The following is a 17,376-nucleotide window of genomic DNA, read 5'->3' on the forward strand; positions in this document are numbered from 1 at the left end:
TTTATACAACTTTTTTTTTAACAATTTACAGTTTATATTTACATTACAGTAAATTAGTAGCCATAATAGCCATAAGAATATAAAAACAGCATAGTTAACAAAACTTTTCAAACACCTATCAATATAATTAATTAGTTCTTATAATATTTGTAGCTATTAGTTTTATATTTTAAGTTCAAAGCATAATAATGAAACTACGAATATATTGCACGTCATCAACAATATCACAATTTTTTTTTTTTTTTTTGTATGTACGCCACTAACTATAGTAAGAATAAGAATTAAAAAATGTTTGTAATATTTTTCTATTTACGTGCGGAACATTTACTATTAATTTCTCGAAAGTGACACTGTTTGGGCCAAATCTGTTTCATAAATAAATTATTTAGTCCATCTTCGAAGTATTACTAGTTTTGAGTGGGAGAAAAATTTACTAAAAAAAAATAGGTTTTGTTTATCAGTATACCTGCTACGAAATTATGCGACAGTATGCACGCTTACACCATAAAATAAATAATTACCCATGTAATGGACATATTTAAGTATTTACTGAAATGAAAACTAGTAAAAAATTATTAACTTTTGTCTTTTAACATTTTGCATTAGAAACTACGGTAAACGCAAATAATTATTCCGTGAGATACTAGTGATAAAAATCGATTCTATCCACCAAATTCTATAATTACAAATTCGAGGACTGAACCATACAGTTTTTATTCATTTATAGGTGACGGGGGTTGGGGGTTGGGGGTTGGGAATGAGTAATTGTTGGTTACAAAAGTCATGGTCATCTACCAAAAAGAATATAAAAAAAAAATACATTTTCGCGGTGTCTTACATTATATGACCGCAACCGAATAATAATACTAATAATTATAAATAATATTTAAAGTTTCGATAATAATAATATTATATTAGTATGTGTTTATCGTTTCATCGGTAGAGTTGACCGTTGCACTGCACACTGTCCCGTTGGTTTGGTCGTCGTCGACTTTTCCGTCGCCCCGAAACTGCTACACGTCGCAATATCAACATGCCAGCCCTTATCAGTTCTCCGTCCAGTTGTTTTAATATGCACACAAGGCGAAGAATGATAAGCACTGGTATGCGAAACTATTTCGTTCTGCACGCGTGCCTGAAACACGAAAACAAACAGCGTTTTAAAAATGTGAGGTAAACACGTATACATATAGGTAATTTTTTTTTTTATTTTTTTTTTCGAGTAGATAGCAATAACAAAGAGAACACCGTGATGGCGGTAATATTAGTCGAAACAGCCTTGGTCCCCTGTCAATTAGCCTGCCGTACCTGGAGCAGCGCCGTCGGGGATGGATTTGGGTACACAATCAGATATTACGTTTCGGTTCTCCGAAACGTCTCTTGGAAATACGAATATCGTGAAAACTATAGACGAACTTGTAATCAATTCGATTCAAAGACAGAAAATGTCGACGCGGTTGGTTATGAAACTCGAACGGAACAACCTCGCGATAATCACGTACGATTTTTACATATAACACTGGACGACGCTGTAAAGACTCTGTGACGATTGCGTGAAAACCGTTGCATTCCGCCATGCGAGTTCCTTTATTAGAAATTATAATGTATGCGAACACCGATTTTAGCATACGTTTAATGTTCGGGTAATGTACATAAATTACACTCGATCGCGCGCTGGCTCGTTGCATATTTTTGTCCGCGAAATTATATTTACGACCGCAAGTGCACGTATAGGTCACCGTGCGTTTTCACATAATTATATATGCTAGGGAAGGTTAGTAGGTACATATGCCGAAACGCGATTCGCATTAGCCATGTTCGTTTTCGTGACCTTTGTAAGAAATGCTTTACGCTGTAAAGGAACAAAAGCTGTTTAAGTAATGCGAATCGAATTGAATAGGTTTTTGTGCCATGTATGTACACACGCATCGTTTCATCACTGCTGAAATACAAATACGATACAACTTCAAAAACGTATATTGTCAGAGCCATTTATCTCGGGAAAATTAACGTTAACGTAACCGACTGGGAAACCAGAAAAATCAAAGTATGAAAGGTACCACCGTGTCGGGAGAGAAAAAACCCCTCTTTCCACTCTTTTCGTCCTCCCGACATTCGAGTAACGGAGGCCATATATATATATACGATCTTCGTCGATCGAATCATTTTTCTCCGTTTCTCGTCGTAAAGCGTCGGCGGCGGTGGTGTAAGGGCGATGGTCCCAACGGTAAACTCCCTTCCCGTCCACCGCCGCGTATCGTATATTATTTTATGCTATACACGCACAAAAACAGGGGGAAAGGTGGTGGAAAAAATGTGCAGCGCGTAATAAGTGTACGTGCGTACAACGATAATAAGTAATGATAATAAATACTATATGTGTGCGTGCGTGCGTACGCGTTGCCGGAGTCCGAAACGCGGAATACTAACGCGGGGAACCCACCCCAAGGGAGGAATTCGCCAAGTCGGAAAACAAGCCGAAATTGAAGGCATAATGCCGTTGTGATCATATATTAAATGTACCGCTGTGCTGCGATACGACCCGGGTAAGCACGTGCACCACCTCTATGCGACGACGACAGTGCGCTACAATATGCACGGTAACGAGCGACTCGCGCAGTGGAACCAACGGGACGGACGTCGTTCGTGTATATTATATGATATCATAATATGATTTGTTCGATCAGGACCGGCAGCAGTCACGTAGTATTAATGACTCCGGGCGGGTTCAATAATAACGAAATAACATTATACCCGTACGGATCGCCCCGGTGTAATCGCTGTGTACCTACAGGACTTCAGCCGGGGCCGAAGATTAATTTTGAAAATTGCTTTCGGACCGCACAAATGTTTAACGATAATAATCAAAATTTAGAAAAATCTATCGTCCATTGATCGTGCACAAACAGTCTAAATCACAAATCATTTATGTTACGGTGAAATAGTGTATTCATTATTTTGAACTGTTTGGTTTGAAGTTATTTTGACGCGCGCTTGACGAATCACTTGTGTATACGTACACATGTTATAGTTTACAGTTATCGCTACTTATTTGGACTTACTGGTTAATCGAATCATTCGTCAACTGTACTCAAAACACGCAGTCTCGATTTGCACGTGTACGAAGGCACGGAAAAAAAATCGTTCGTTAGTTAATGGGGTCATTAGATAATGTTAACGATTGGATTGATTTCTATAAAAAAAATCAATGGTAGATATCGCAATATAAATAAATGAGCAAATCATGCAGCGGGACGACACGCACACCGTGTGTATATACACCGTACTATTTTGGACCGCCCGTGTTACTTTTAAACGAACTGTAGAATAATACAATACGTATAGTCATGCTTGTAAAAGCGTATTTTCGCACGAGTGCGTCGCCAGGAGAAGAGGGAAAACGAAACCCACTCGCTGTATTGCAATCACATAATCGCGTAAACAAACGCTATCTTAGGCCAATGGATCGAGTACATAAGAAAAAATGAACGTTGTTACTTCGCACCTATACGACGAACATGAATAATAGCAACGGGCTGAAATCCATAACATACGTACATCGGACTTTTGCAGCAGAGCCGTATTGCCAGTGATGAAAAACCATCAGTATCGTTTCAAAAAACTCGGACGTAGAACATGTTTGCGCGGATAATAATTTACCCGGCCGTCAATTATAATAATCATTATTGTAGACGTCCGTCTTTCGCCATTGTCGCGTCCGACCTAACTGATGTATACAATGTGTAATGTGTGTATGCGCACACATCGCTTAATTACTCGCACCATGTGTTAACAACTGTCAAACACACCACTGTTGTTTTTGTTTTTGCGGGGTCGACGCTCCCACGTCGTCGTCATCATCATCGCTGTCGCCATAAGGTTGTTCAATTTGTTCGTAGGAATTTATTATTGTTTTAATGACGTTTTTATTCGATTAACCTTCAAAAAGTTTACGTATAAATATTTATATATATATATATATATATATATATAACAGATATATAATTAAGATATTTCTTTTTTATATACATTATTTTTCATTTGAGGAGTATTGTTGTTTAAAATTCATTTGACAGCGATATAATATTTTATTTTCAGTGTACACGAAAAAGGAAATGGAAAAAAATTTAAAAGAATATTAAGACTATGGCATACTGTCAACGAGAAAAAAAAAATCCCGTCTGCGAACGCCGTTGTACTATAATACAATAATATTAATATATTCGGTCGCGTACAGCAGACAGCGCAGTGTCACACGCTTATGTATGAAAAAAATGATTTTGGTTTAGTTTTTATCAAATTAAACACGTTCGAACTAGCAATAAATAATAACCACACAAACGCGGTTATATGGAGTGCATTATCTGAAACCGTCGTACAACAGTATTACGTACAGATCACACGCGTACATGCGTTTCAATAAAATATCATACAGTGCAATGAACAAATCATTGGCGGCGACGTCGCGAACAATATACTATACAAGATACGCGAACGCGTATATTGAAATTGAATCGAAAGTTTTAAGCCATACGGAATTCGTAGCGCATCGAACGCTATCTGACCTATCGGACCGTCCACTTCTCGACAACTGCGTTCGTAATACGTGTGTACGTGGATGAAAAAAAAAACATGTACAACATTTTAATCGGTGGCGATAAAACGTGCGTGCGTCGTGGTACAGTAAAATGTATGGCAGCTACCTAATACAATATACTATAAACCGTTTCGAAAAAAGCAAAATTCATTTAAAACCACGCGATTGTGAACAACTAGTGCGACACTCTAATACGATCCAAAGTCATAATGCCGAATGAATAGTCTATAGCGGTGGATTATGAAAATAAGACACGCGGAACGTTAAAAAAATAAATCGAACTTTGCCGCTACTTCAAGGAGAATACTGTAGTAGTGCACTCGTATACTCTTGTTTTATATATCCGACAAAAAAAAAAACCGACTTCACGTGTTTATAATAAATATTTCGGACATTTGAACACCGACTTCTGCGAAAACCTCCTGCACCATTGTGATTTCGAATGTCGTTTTTATACTTCTGCACCCGTGGCACGCACGTATTATAATATATCCATCTCGGAGCGCTTACGAAGCTATAATATTCATTATTCACTTCGCTAGATCATATCATTACACACCGCACAGCTTCGAATAACGTTATAATATTGTGTATTCGACGTTCCACCCCGAAATCGAACAATAAACCAACAACATCTGTCGTGTGTACGATTTCAGTCGCTCCGATCGTCGTTCATAAGGGTGAGTCCGAGCCCTGCACTGCGCACAATGGCGACACCGAACGAGACGGCTTCCCGTTTACAACGATCCATTGGACTGAATAATATAATATATATGTACGTATATAATAATTATTGATAAAAACGACTTTCTTAAATTCTTTGGTACGGAACACCATTGACAACGCCGGCATACCGTAAAACCCCATTTTTTTTATTTATCTCTTAAACTGTTATTTATTTATTTTTTGTTGAACATAATACGAGTATTACATTAATTCTAGTGTTCGATAATTATTTTTATTTTAATTCACTATTGTCGTTATTATTTAATCATTATTATTTGAATCGTTGATTTTTCTATCTGAACAACAATAAACATTCTTTCATTTTAGTTAAATTCTAATCGAAATGATAGTTTTCATCGGAAATTTTTAAATGGTTTTTTTTTTTTTTTTATACAGTTCATGGATGACCGAATTCAATTTCCTTTTTTCTCGAACGTAATAATTAAAACGTAAAGGCAAAAATAATTAAAAAATAAAAACCCGTGGCAAACTAGTTGTAATGAAAACAACACTGCCGTCATCGTCTCCCTTCTAAATCTTTTGCACTCGATTTCAAAACGAATAACGTCGAGTTCCCCAACCCTAAAAACAAAACTACCCTACATCGGGGTTGATTTCATATCCGTTATTTAATCTTGATGACGTCGTACAACTTTTAGTTTCAAAATTCAATTACCAACAGACATTAAAAGTTTGGAAAATTACCTTATGTTGTGTATTGCAATTTACACAAATTAAAAGTTACACGATTATGATATGGGACGTGTTTAAATCACCTGTTAATGGTAACTTTGTAAGCGAAATTTCCATTCATATTTCAGACATTTTGCATAAAGAAAATAACCACATCTAAGTGTAATGTATGATTAAATTATACAAACACATACACACACACACACACATAGATATATATATATATATATATATATATATATACATAGTTTTACATTTAAGAAAATCGTTATTTTGCTGTAGGTTACCGTCTTCTGAATCCACCCATAACGACTATTTTCAATTAACATACACCATGAGGTAAAATTGAAAATAAATTGACCACAAGACTTTATGTCATGATTCCGTTTTATATTATTTTGGTAAATATTCGAATTTATAATGTTGTTACGTCAATATATCGAAAACCTCTTTTTTAATTATTTTAATAGTTTGTAATGTTTCATTATAATTATGCTGGAAACGTATGATGTAACTGAATGACAGCTTGGTAACAATTATATCTAATTTTTCGTTTAAAAGAAAACGGTTTCATAATTATAAAAAAAACTATTAATATTTTTGGTGTTCCAGAAAAAATATATTACAGACAACATTAAAAGTACACTAATTATGTATAGCAAATATTATAATATTTACTTTAAGTAAAACCATTTTGAGTGTTGAAAATAATTATTAATATGATATTTATATTACAATAAATCAAAGCAGTACAACTAAAGCGAAATCGTGTTTACAGAATATAATTTTTTAAGTAACCTTGATATAATAAGTATAACCATTATCTTAATCACTTCAAAATTAACTTGACCAGTCTCATAAAAAATATTCAAGTTAAATATCGGTTAAGTTAGAAATTTAAAATATTAACGACTAGTATAAAATTCGCTTATCCTTGCTCACGTGCGTTCATGTACATATGCACATGTACACTATTATATATTACTACTTAAAGGAAAATATGATGTTTTTTTTGTTCAAAAAATCACAGACACATTATTCTTATGACCGTACAACGCCGTCGTCGCCACATTTCTCACACACATTTTTGTGAACCAGCTGATTCTTAAACTGATGCAGCTGTGATACAGAGGGGGTGTCCCTTTTGTGTTCAAAAGTAGTATTAGTAGTTCGCCTCCAACACCTGGTTAAAAAAAAACTGTTCCCTCCACGAACGATTTCAACGTTTTGATCAGAGATCGGTTTGATATACTTAGGGTTATCGTTCGTCGTCTTGTTCGCATATTCCATACGAACAACACTATGCAATTTAAACAATATCATGAGATAACCATTTATATTTAGTTCTTAACCACCAACTTTTTAATTCCGGAACATTATCAGAACGTAAAATGAATAGTAGTTGAATGTTTGAGTTTATGTCACCATGACCACGCGCTGCTAAACCTTGCCTCGTCAAATAAAGAGATGAAATAATTTTTAAAAGATCGGATCGAGCGTCATTAATTTCTTTAGTTATAGAAATACTCAGAGATCCACATATGTTAAATTCTTTTTTTTGTGTTGCCGTAGATAAAACTGAAGCTTAATGGAAATTAATATCTAAAAATGTATACATTCGATTTGTTATAATGCGAGAAATATTTCATATTATGAATTTTTGCAGTATTCTGCAGTTAACAGGCAACCCAACTTGGGATAATTTTATCTTAATATTTATTTATATAATAATTTAAAAATAATATCTACGATTGTCTACAACAATTGTGTATTTAAAATATTTTTGGGAGACAGAAAAATTTAATCGAACGAAATAACTGACTACAAAGATAACAAAAATTGATAAAAATCGAAGCTCTACTCTGGAATAGCTAAATAACGTTATTAAATATTTACTTTCGTGGCATTTGAATCGTTCCAAAGCTTTATTCCACAAAGAAAATCCTTCAACTACAAATACATTTTTAGAATTTAAATCAGGCACAGAAGATGCAGGAAGATCAACTTTATTTTCAACAGCACTTGAATAAATTGAATAAAATGATTTTTCTTTCACACGATCATAATATATTATAATAATCACGGATATAATTGTAACCATTTTTCTTGAAACACCCTTTTTTTTTTGAGAAATTTCACTTTTCGATTCAACATTCAAAGAGTTAGAACTGTTATTTGCGTCAGTAGACTGTTCTGTGGTTAATCGATTTTTTTACTAACCACTTATCCATTTTAAATTTTAAAAATACACAAAACTATGCTATTATAAATTATAATCACTGCTAAGTGCATCGATATCGAATGGTCGACGGATAATTGATACAAATTATCAGTTACGATTATTATAAAAATACTGAATCACGAAATCTTAGAAAACAGATAATATGGGTACCCAGTTCATTAGATACGTATTTTTCGGATACTGATACAGGAATTTTAAGCAATATCGAAATGTATTTTTAGCCCACGCGGTCACAAGTAATATTAAAGTTAGCACCCATGTCTGTGTATGTCTGTAGACTGCGGTATTATAATAATGAATATTAACGAAACGCGATAACTGGCAATGATGCGACGGAAAAACAATGCACCGATGATTGGCAAACTCTCTTTCTTTCCGTTGGTCGTTTTTTTCCCATTATAAAACCGTAACGAATTCATTAACTTATCTATATACACCTATAAATATATCAGTCGAACAAGATATTCTGTATCCACGTAATGCACAGAACACATTATTTCGGTCATAAGTTTTTTTATTGCTTTCGAAATTCCTACATCTGTCGCCGATACATAATCGCGAAATACGGTAAGTCCCCGATTGTACAATACTATTTCTACTCTAGTCGTGTATAAGAAGTGAATGTGTTGTTATTAAACGTTTTACGCGTGATATTGCATGAAATTAATAATAAGACTAAATCTAAAACACATTATACGTATACATATTATTGTACGGAGAAAAAAAAACAAAGACATTCCCAAAAATTATTGTTTATGCCGCCACCAAGATTAAACAACACAAACGCACTGCTGAATACCATGTGCATTTGGTTAAGACTTTGTAAGGACATTTTTATGAGAAGGGGGGTAAGACAACGACGGAATAAAGGTCGACTCCGGTGGCGTCGGTCACGTATCACACGTCCGCTTTATCCCTTTTGATTTATATTTATCGTGTTTCTCTTCTTCTTATTCATCAAATCCTTCTGTTTCGTTCCCTCAGTTAACTATTGTTTGCGCGTGTCACAATGGGATTATACTTGGTTTTATGCCGTATACGTGTGATTACGTCCGCAGAAATCACGTAAGGAAAATGTAGTATATATATAAGGGGTAAAAGAACGATTTCAAAAACGCTGAAAATAGTTTTTAAATAAATATATATTTATACAATATACAATCGATCGTTGTTGATCAACAATATGTATATAAATAAATAGATGAATTGTAGAAATTCAATATCGAAACGAGGAAGTTGGGTCTTACGGTAAACATTGCTTTTAACTTAACACGTGTTTTCAACATATGCTATAATTTCCAAATGGTTCAATATATCAATAACGACATAAAGATAAACAATCTCCAAATAAAAACGAAAACCAACTAATTATAATATTGTAGACATTGGATATAAGATGGTATACTAATATATATTATTTTTCAAAATGTTAATATTTTTCTACCTATAATATACTTTTAAGTATAAGATCAGTTGATAAAGCCATACTAGTTAAATTATTAAAAAAATATATGTAATTATTAAATTGTTATCTGAGAAATATTAAAACAAGTATTTTTGATCTATAACAGCTAACTTACAAATCGTATGAATTACCAAAAATGATTGAAAATCACTTCTACTTTACTAATTCAAATAGAAAATTAAATAAACTATCATCGTATTTACTTGACTACATGCGTGTTATTTTCTATCCAGTCATCATTATACTCTTAATAATTACCATAGCAAACAAATAAAACTTCAATACGAGAAACAACTTTATTAAACGATTTAATTGGATTTCAAATAAAGTGCAAATTATCATTTGATTATTATTTTTTCAAATTTTAATATATTTATTTATATAAATATAAGTGACATAGGTGTACTTTTATAAATAAGTGAGATATCTGTAAATTAAATTTCTATATTTTCACTCATGCAATCGCTTTTTAATATTAATTAGCTACTGTTGTATCAAATGGTATTTAATTTTAAAAACCACAAAGGTAATTGAATTTGTTTGTCACAATGACATTTCATTTATAAGACATTTAATTTGAAAGCACTACAACAGACATTTATATATAAATATAGAAATAGCAAATATTTTTGTTTCCTACAGAAACTACAAATATATGACTATTTGACTCATACGGCCATAAATCAAAATAAGTCTGATAATAAAAAATGGTGGTCAAGTGACAACTATATACGCATTTTCTATGTGCGCACATTGCACAACGCAAGGGTTGACGAGCACCGAAGGACTACTACACATATCTTCTTCGTTTTAAACGGTGATTCTGCGTGGTTTTCGTCCATAAATATTACAATCGTGATAAATCGTACAACTGAATGACGTAAACCAAAAGTAATAATTCGTATCCACCAGATGTTTTCATAACAATGATATAAATTCAATATAAAAAATATTATACCATGTATAAAAATAATCAATCTGGGCAGCGCTGTGTGTGTTAACAGAGAGGAGAAAATAAAAAATTAACGTTATGATTCTGTGGGAACACGCTGCAACTATATTACTCGCTTGTAACTACAGTTTACCGTATAATTCAATAAAATGTCGGGAAAAATTATGTGATGTATGATATCAAAGAAAAAAGTATGGAGCATAACTAAATATTGGTCGGTGACGTGCCTAACACGAATATATTATATAAAATAACGCTAGTCAACACTCATAATGAATAAAATTAATTAATTTAAATTTTTATCAACTGCCTTAAAGGCGAACATTTTAAGTACGGTACGTATTTCAAAATTACTGTGGGACAGTATAATTAATCAGAGTTGTGAAATTTAACCAAACACATGTGTTTAATAGCGTGCATGCACTAAAATAAACGGCCAGTTGCCACCAACCTGCCAGGTACGAAATTGCATGCAAACAATTATTATAATAATTTTATTATCATCATCGCCTCTACGGGAATATATCGGAACATTTTTGCTGCAAACTATTCGGAATAATCGTACGTATTTGAGTTAATATTCCTACCGAGTTGTATTGGCCGTCGATTAATATGAAAATTCATTAAATGTATGTAGCATCGACTGCAATAACAATAACAATAATAATAATAATAATAAAACAAAACGGTATTGTCATTAATTATCGTCGAATACAATGGAAAACTATTCAATTTCCTCTGCCCTTCATTTGTCCGTAGCTTTTTATTATAGACGTGTAAAATACGCGAGCGATTTAATTACTTTGCGCGGGACTGGCCTGTCACTGTGACCCAGACTAAAAATGTCAAAAGCCATTGCGATACAGTCCCGAAAAAAAAAGAAAAATTTGATAAAATGTAACTTTTTAAACCCGTTCGCATTTTTCTCCGACTACTATAAAAGGCTTGAAACATATTTAAATTTAAGTTTTCAAATATTGTATTGTGAAAACTACACGTTTAATATGATTCAATTACATATTCGAACAAAATATGTAAATTCCTGCAAATGCTAGCTTACTGATTTTAATCTTGCCACTTATGATTAAATCACATTTACATATATTATTGTTATAATCATTATATAAGTATTCAGAGAAAATTAAATTCATCTCAACACTTTTTACGATAACGATAATATGTAACTAGTTTCTATTTAATAATAACTTATGTATATTTATATGTTGTATTTGAAATTTAATTATTAAGAATTTTTAGTTTGGAATTCAAATTCAATTTTGTCAAATCATAAAAACTATTTCTTTGCAAGTTAGAAATAATAACCAAAACAAAAGCGTGTTTATAAAAAAAAGGATAAATGGAACTAGATATTTTATCGGGTACCAACATTTCCATTAAAACTTATTTTTAGTAAAAGTCTAAAAGTTATAGTACCTATAATAGTGACACGATTATATTATAAAATCGCTATAGAGTTAATTTTCATTCGTAACTTATAATTATAATAAATGTTAAAACAAATAATAATAAAGAATACTTAAATACCAAAAATACTAGGTAGTATTATGTAGGTATGTAATATGTAATATGTAGGTATTACATTTTTCGTTAATTTTTTTTTCCGAAGTCTTAAAATGAAAATGATTACAATTTATTCCAAAAAATACATAGTAGGTGCGAAAAAGCGTTCAGTGTAATATTATATGTTCTTTGTATATGTATATATATATTGCTGATTTTCACGAGAAACCGAATTTTTCGCGAGAAATAAATCTACTTATGTCATACAAATATATATATAGGTAGTGATTGTCGCTGATGCCTTGGTCATAATGGATGAACGCACGGACATCAAATACTTAAAATAAAAGTTATTGGTATAATAATATAATATTGTGTTAAAATACCTGCGTTTTCTATACGCCTTTTTAAAACCAAGAACTACGAACCATATCATCAAAAATAGGATAGTTGGAATTCAAAAAATGTCCATCGGTTTACATTAGAACACTGGTGTGATACACGACCATTTTTGTAGATCCGTTGGTTGATTTATTTTTCTTTTCAAGAAATCTAATGGGTGCGAAAGTTTCTTAGACGACCGGGATGATATTATTATTATTTCACGGTTGCGTATACCACTGGGCGAACAGAAGTTTTCGATTTGCGACGCTAACGAGATTCCGAAATTAAACATAGCAGCTGCGACGGGTTAATCACCGATCGAGCGATCTAGCCACTGCCAAGATACACATTATTTTATGGCCAGACGCGTTTTTGTTATTTTTTCCACGTTTTAGATAAATATGTGGAAACGGAGCGAACGACGAAAACGCATACTATTGTAAGAGCGTGCGCGGGGATCGATTTGTTCAAAGCGATGTGTATATTATATCGTTTTGTCCGAAACGGACACGTAACGAAACGCAGTGAATAACGCGCAAAGGTCACCGACGATTAGATCAATGATCCCGCGCGTCAATAATAATATTAATAATAATAATCATCATACCGCCGTGGCGACTACGATTACGTTAAGGAAGAAAAAAAAAAAACGTAATAAATAAATAACGTTCAGACGCTACACGGTGGTGTAAGGAATATAATATCAATAGCGTTACAGTGCGCGCGAGTCGAGACGACGATCGAATCATCGGCGAGAAATCGAATGAGCTGGTCGTCGTCGATCGGAAAACCGTTTCGAAAAAAAAATCAAAAAACAAGAATCGAAATATAAAATAAAATAAACGGACGGCGGTTGAAAAAAGCACGAGCACGTCGTGGCGAATACTTACGGTGCGCGGGTAGAACGGCCGATCGTTTGGTCGGAAAGTGTCCTCCGAGGGTTGGGCACGTCTGCGCGGCACGGGCTCGGCTTGCGGACTGACTGGTAAGCGGGCAGCGACCGAGAACGGTACGTCGGCGCGTCGGCGCGCGCGCTCAGCAAATGAACGCCGAACGGGCGGCACTCTCGTCCGATCGGTTCGTCGGCGGTGCGACCGACGTGCCGTCCGCGCGCCAGCTAGCGCAACCGGTGGCTGGTGGCGGACCGACGCGCGTCGGCGCCGGGAACGCGCCCGGTCCGGAGAATCCCGCGCGAAGGGACGGGGACGGGGCCGGGTTTTCGTTTTATTGTTATTTCCCCCCCTCGTCCCCCCCCCCGGATGCCCACCGTCGTTGTTCTTTGTTGGCTCGGAGTGGGGCGATAAAAAGGAAAAAATTAATAACCGTAGTTTCGAGCGTTCCGCGTATGGGAACACGTAGGCGTATGAAAAAAAAAAAAAAACCGCGTTGCCGAGCAATTATGATTTACAATTAATTTATTTTTAATATGGCGATATTGCGCTTCCCCTCGGAACCGCCCGCGGCCGTAGTCGCGATAATCATCAAATAAAACGTATAAAAAACGTACAACTGAGATTGGTAAACGTTTGATGTCATTCGGCTATTCCGACCGAACGTTCCGGCGAACTTTCCGGGGAAACGGTGAACGCGTTTTGAGCGCTGCGAGTGGTTTCCTCGCGTAGAACCTGCCCGCGTTGACCCATGGCTGCAGTCCGCGAAACGGTATAACACACCTCGTCCAAACACTGAAAACCGAACATAAATTCAAAATATTAATTAAATCGAACGAAAAACATCCAAAAGCAAAATGTATTACAATATTCGTAATCCGAGCCTGAAAGTGATATGACAAAATTATTAATTGGAATCCACAAAAATGGAGTAGAAATATTTTGTACTAAATATTGAAAAAATCACATCGGTTCAACTTTAACTGCGCATTACGTCACAGACCCATCGTTTATCGTGAACGGTTATAATAAAATCGCTATCTTTGTTTTTCGTGACAGCATATCGTCTATGGTTATACATTATATACAATTATAATTTATTAATCGTTCTTTACCAAATCTATTCGTTTTGTCATCCTGATGTTATAAGTAATTTCTTTTAACCAGTAAGATTTATTTGCAACTCAAACAACATGTTATCATCACATGAATATTATAAGAAAACGTAATTCATCTCATAAGACGACCAACGCCCGCAAATGTGTGTAATTCAAATGTAGTTAATATTATCTGTGTTCTGTTGGTTGGTTTCTTTCAATATTTTAATTTTAAAATTATGAGTTATGCGAGTTATGAGGTTTTTTTTTAATTGTGACATTTTACATAGGTACTCATAATACGTTAAAAAATTAAAATATCGGAAAAAACCCTCTCACAAAACATAGATAATGTTTTCCCCTTAAAATTTGATTACAGGTTAGTTTACTCTAATATTAAATCACTACATTTGAACAACTGAACGCAAATTTACCATACTGTACGTTTATTAGACGGAAACAATGCGGGTGCGGCGTCCTCGTAAATTAAAAAAAAAACTAAACTTTAAAAATTAACAATTAAAACGTGTTAAAGGTAAAATGTACTTCTTCTCCTTTTCTAAATTACCGTTTTGTTCTATCGAAACCTTGCACTTATGCTCAATGTACACACAATAGTCTGGACGGCAAAGAATTAAATAGGCTTAACAATTTTGGACGGATGAATCTATTGTTCAATTCGCGACACATTTCATTAGAACTACTGTGCGCGCTGCTGATACGATGGAAAGTTACCGCATTGAATACAGATGAGAAGTTCATTTGTGCACGCTGCGAGCCGCAAACTGTGTCGGTCGAAGTTACTTACGCGTTATCGTTATCATTCGGCACCGGATATCGATGAATTGTGCGTTTTTTCCCTCGGAAAGTTTCGAGTATTACGTAATGCTTTTTCGTCTAATAATAACAATAATATAGTCGAATATAAACTGTATTTTTCGGTTTTCAGATAGTTTTAAAACATTTCTTACGTAATTATGAATGAACCGTGATAAAAATCACGAATTACATAACACAACGCCATCATAATGTCGAAAAAAAAAACAAATCTAACATTTATTGTTAATGACTAATATTCAAACGACAATTTATCGAACATTGAGTTTGGATTTTGTTTTGAATTTAATTTGATTTAAGCATATTATACTGATAAATTTCATTCGAATTCTAACCAATTCGGATATTCGCATTGTGTTAAGGGCATGCATAAATCTTTTTATGAACTCTTTTTTAACTCCGATTGCGAATCAACATCCCGGCTTAAATTATGGAGTATTATACAAAAGGGGACGCATTGCGTATATACATAATGGAGACGCTTAGAGAATGGAAAAGGTTCGTCGTCGTCGTATTCGGTCCGACCTTTTCGTGACAAGATTACAGCAATATTGTTGTTATTTCTAATTATTTATGCGGTTGTTATTTGTTAAAACAATAGGCACGCAGAGAAATTTGGCCTTGTGTAAATAACTTGGATGTAGCGGAGATTGAGTTTTCAGTTTTTCTCCACCAATATTTCGTCTTTGGAGAACAATATGAAAAAATTATTTTTTTTTTTTTTTTATAATATATTATCGTTGTATACGAATGAATGTCCGGCATGTCCGGCCACGAATGAATTCCAGACCGCAAACAAAATGTCGTATATTATTATTATAATAATGCGCATACCTATGAGCTTTTTATTTAGGAAAATTTAATAAGCTATCGTACAGGGTTTTCAATTTTGATGGTATGTGATACTATACTAAGAATGTCTTCAAATCACGTATTGGATATCATAAATTCGATCACACTGATTTATGCAAAACGAGATTATGCTAATAGCTCGATTTTTTCATATTCACAGCTTTCAATATAATTCATAAAAATCTATACTCGTATAAGCGCTTAGTTATAAAGAATTGAAAATGGTGATTCGTTGTACTTGAAGTATTTTTAAATTAAAAATAATATTTACATACCAGCTAACGGTTCATTGCTCAATACCACGATTTTTTAATAAAGATAAAAATATAATATAAATATTTGAATTTTTCGCGTACCCTCAAAATTTTATTACTTGCCATCTTGGGTACGCGTGCGAAGATTTGCCATTCCTATTCTGTACAGTTCTGGTACGATGGGAGAGGCGATCAGGGCCTTTGCCTTTGCCTTTTTATAAGGGCCTCACGACTCGAAACTTGTGCTTGTTTTTGCATCGTATTATTTATGCATTAATAATAATGATCTATTAAAAATAATAACTCGTGTACTTTAACAATATTGTAGGGGGATATGGTTTATAAATAATTATTTTGTCAAGAATTTTGAAGTTGTTATTGCGGTCAATAGCGAACAGATAAAAAACTGTCGTCCGACCGTTCCCTACACGGCCGTCTATTGAAATAAAGAAAACATATTACGTAAAAAACACGATATTATTAGATTAGATTGCGTTTATTTATTTTTGATACGATAAAGATGTAACAATGAAAATCATATCGTACACGGTTAATTGTTTGATTAACGGTTAATTTAAACGATTAATGATTAATTTCGCATTTTTATGATTTCGCATTTTTCAGAAGGTGTTGGGACCCACGTAAATATACGGCAAACAACGAAATGTTTTATTGATCTTTCGCGGTGCCCGTATTTTTAATTTTTTAATTGAATTATTGAAGAAATTAGCGTTGGTTATTTTCATGTTGTCGAGCTATAAGTAAAAATCATGGCCGATAACGATTAGGCCGCGTCCAATTGCCCTACAAAAAGATTATCATATGCTAATTATGACATTATCTTTTCATTGAATACATTAAGTATT

The 17,376-nt window shown here is 33.9% G+C and overlaps 1 long non-coding RNA gene across 1 annotated transcript in view; it reads right to left on the reverse strand.

Annotated features, from left to right (window-relative positions):
- Positions 1–264: 264 nt before the first annotated feature.
- The window catches only part of LOC112685022, a 46,860-nt gene continuing 29,748 nt past the window's right edge, over positions 265–17,376 (reverse strand). The window contains exons 2-3 of the long non-coding RNA XR_003148748.1: positions 13,471–14,265; positions 265–1,135 (exon numbers count right to left, since the gene is read on the reverse strand). This is a non-coding gene — a long non-coding RNA (uncharacterized LOC112685022). The remainder of the gene's footprint in view (positions 1,136–13,470; positions 14,266–17,376) is intronic.

This window comes from Sipha flava, unplaced genomic scaffold, assembly GCF_003268045.1.
Source record: "Sipha flava isolate LNK unplaced genomic scaffold, YSA_version1 262_pilon_pilon, whole genome shotgun sequence".
Classification (NCBI taxonomy): domain Eukaryota; kingdom Metazoa; phylum Arthropoda; class Insecta; order Hemiptera; family Aphididae; genus Sipha; species Sipha flava.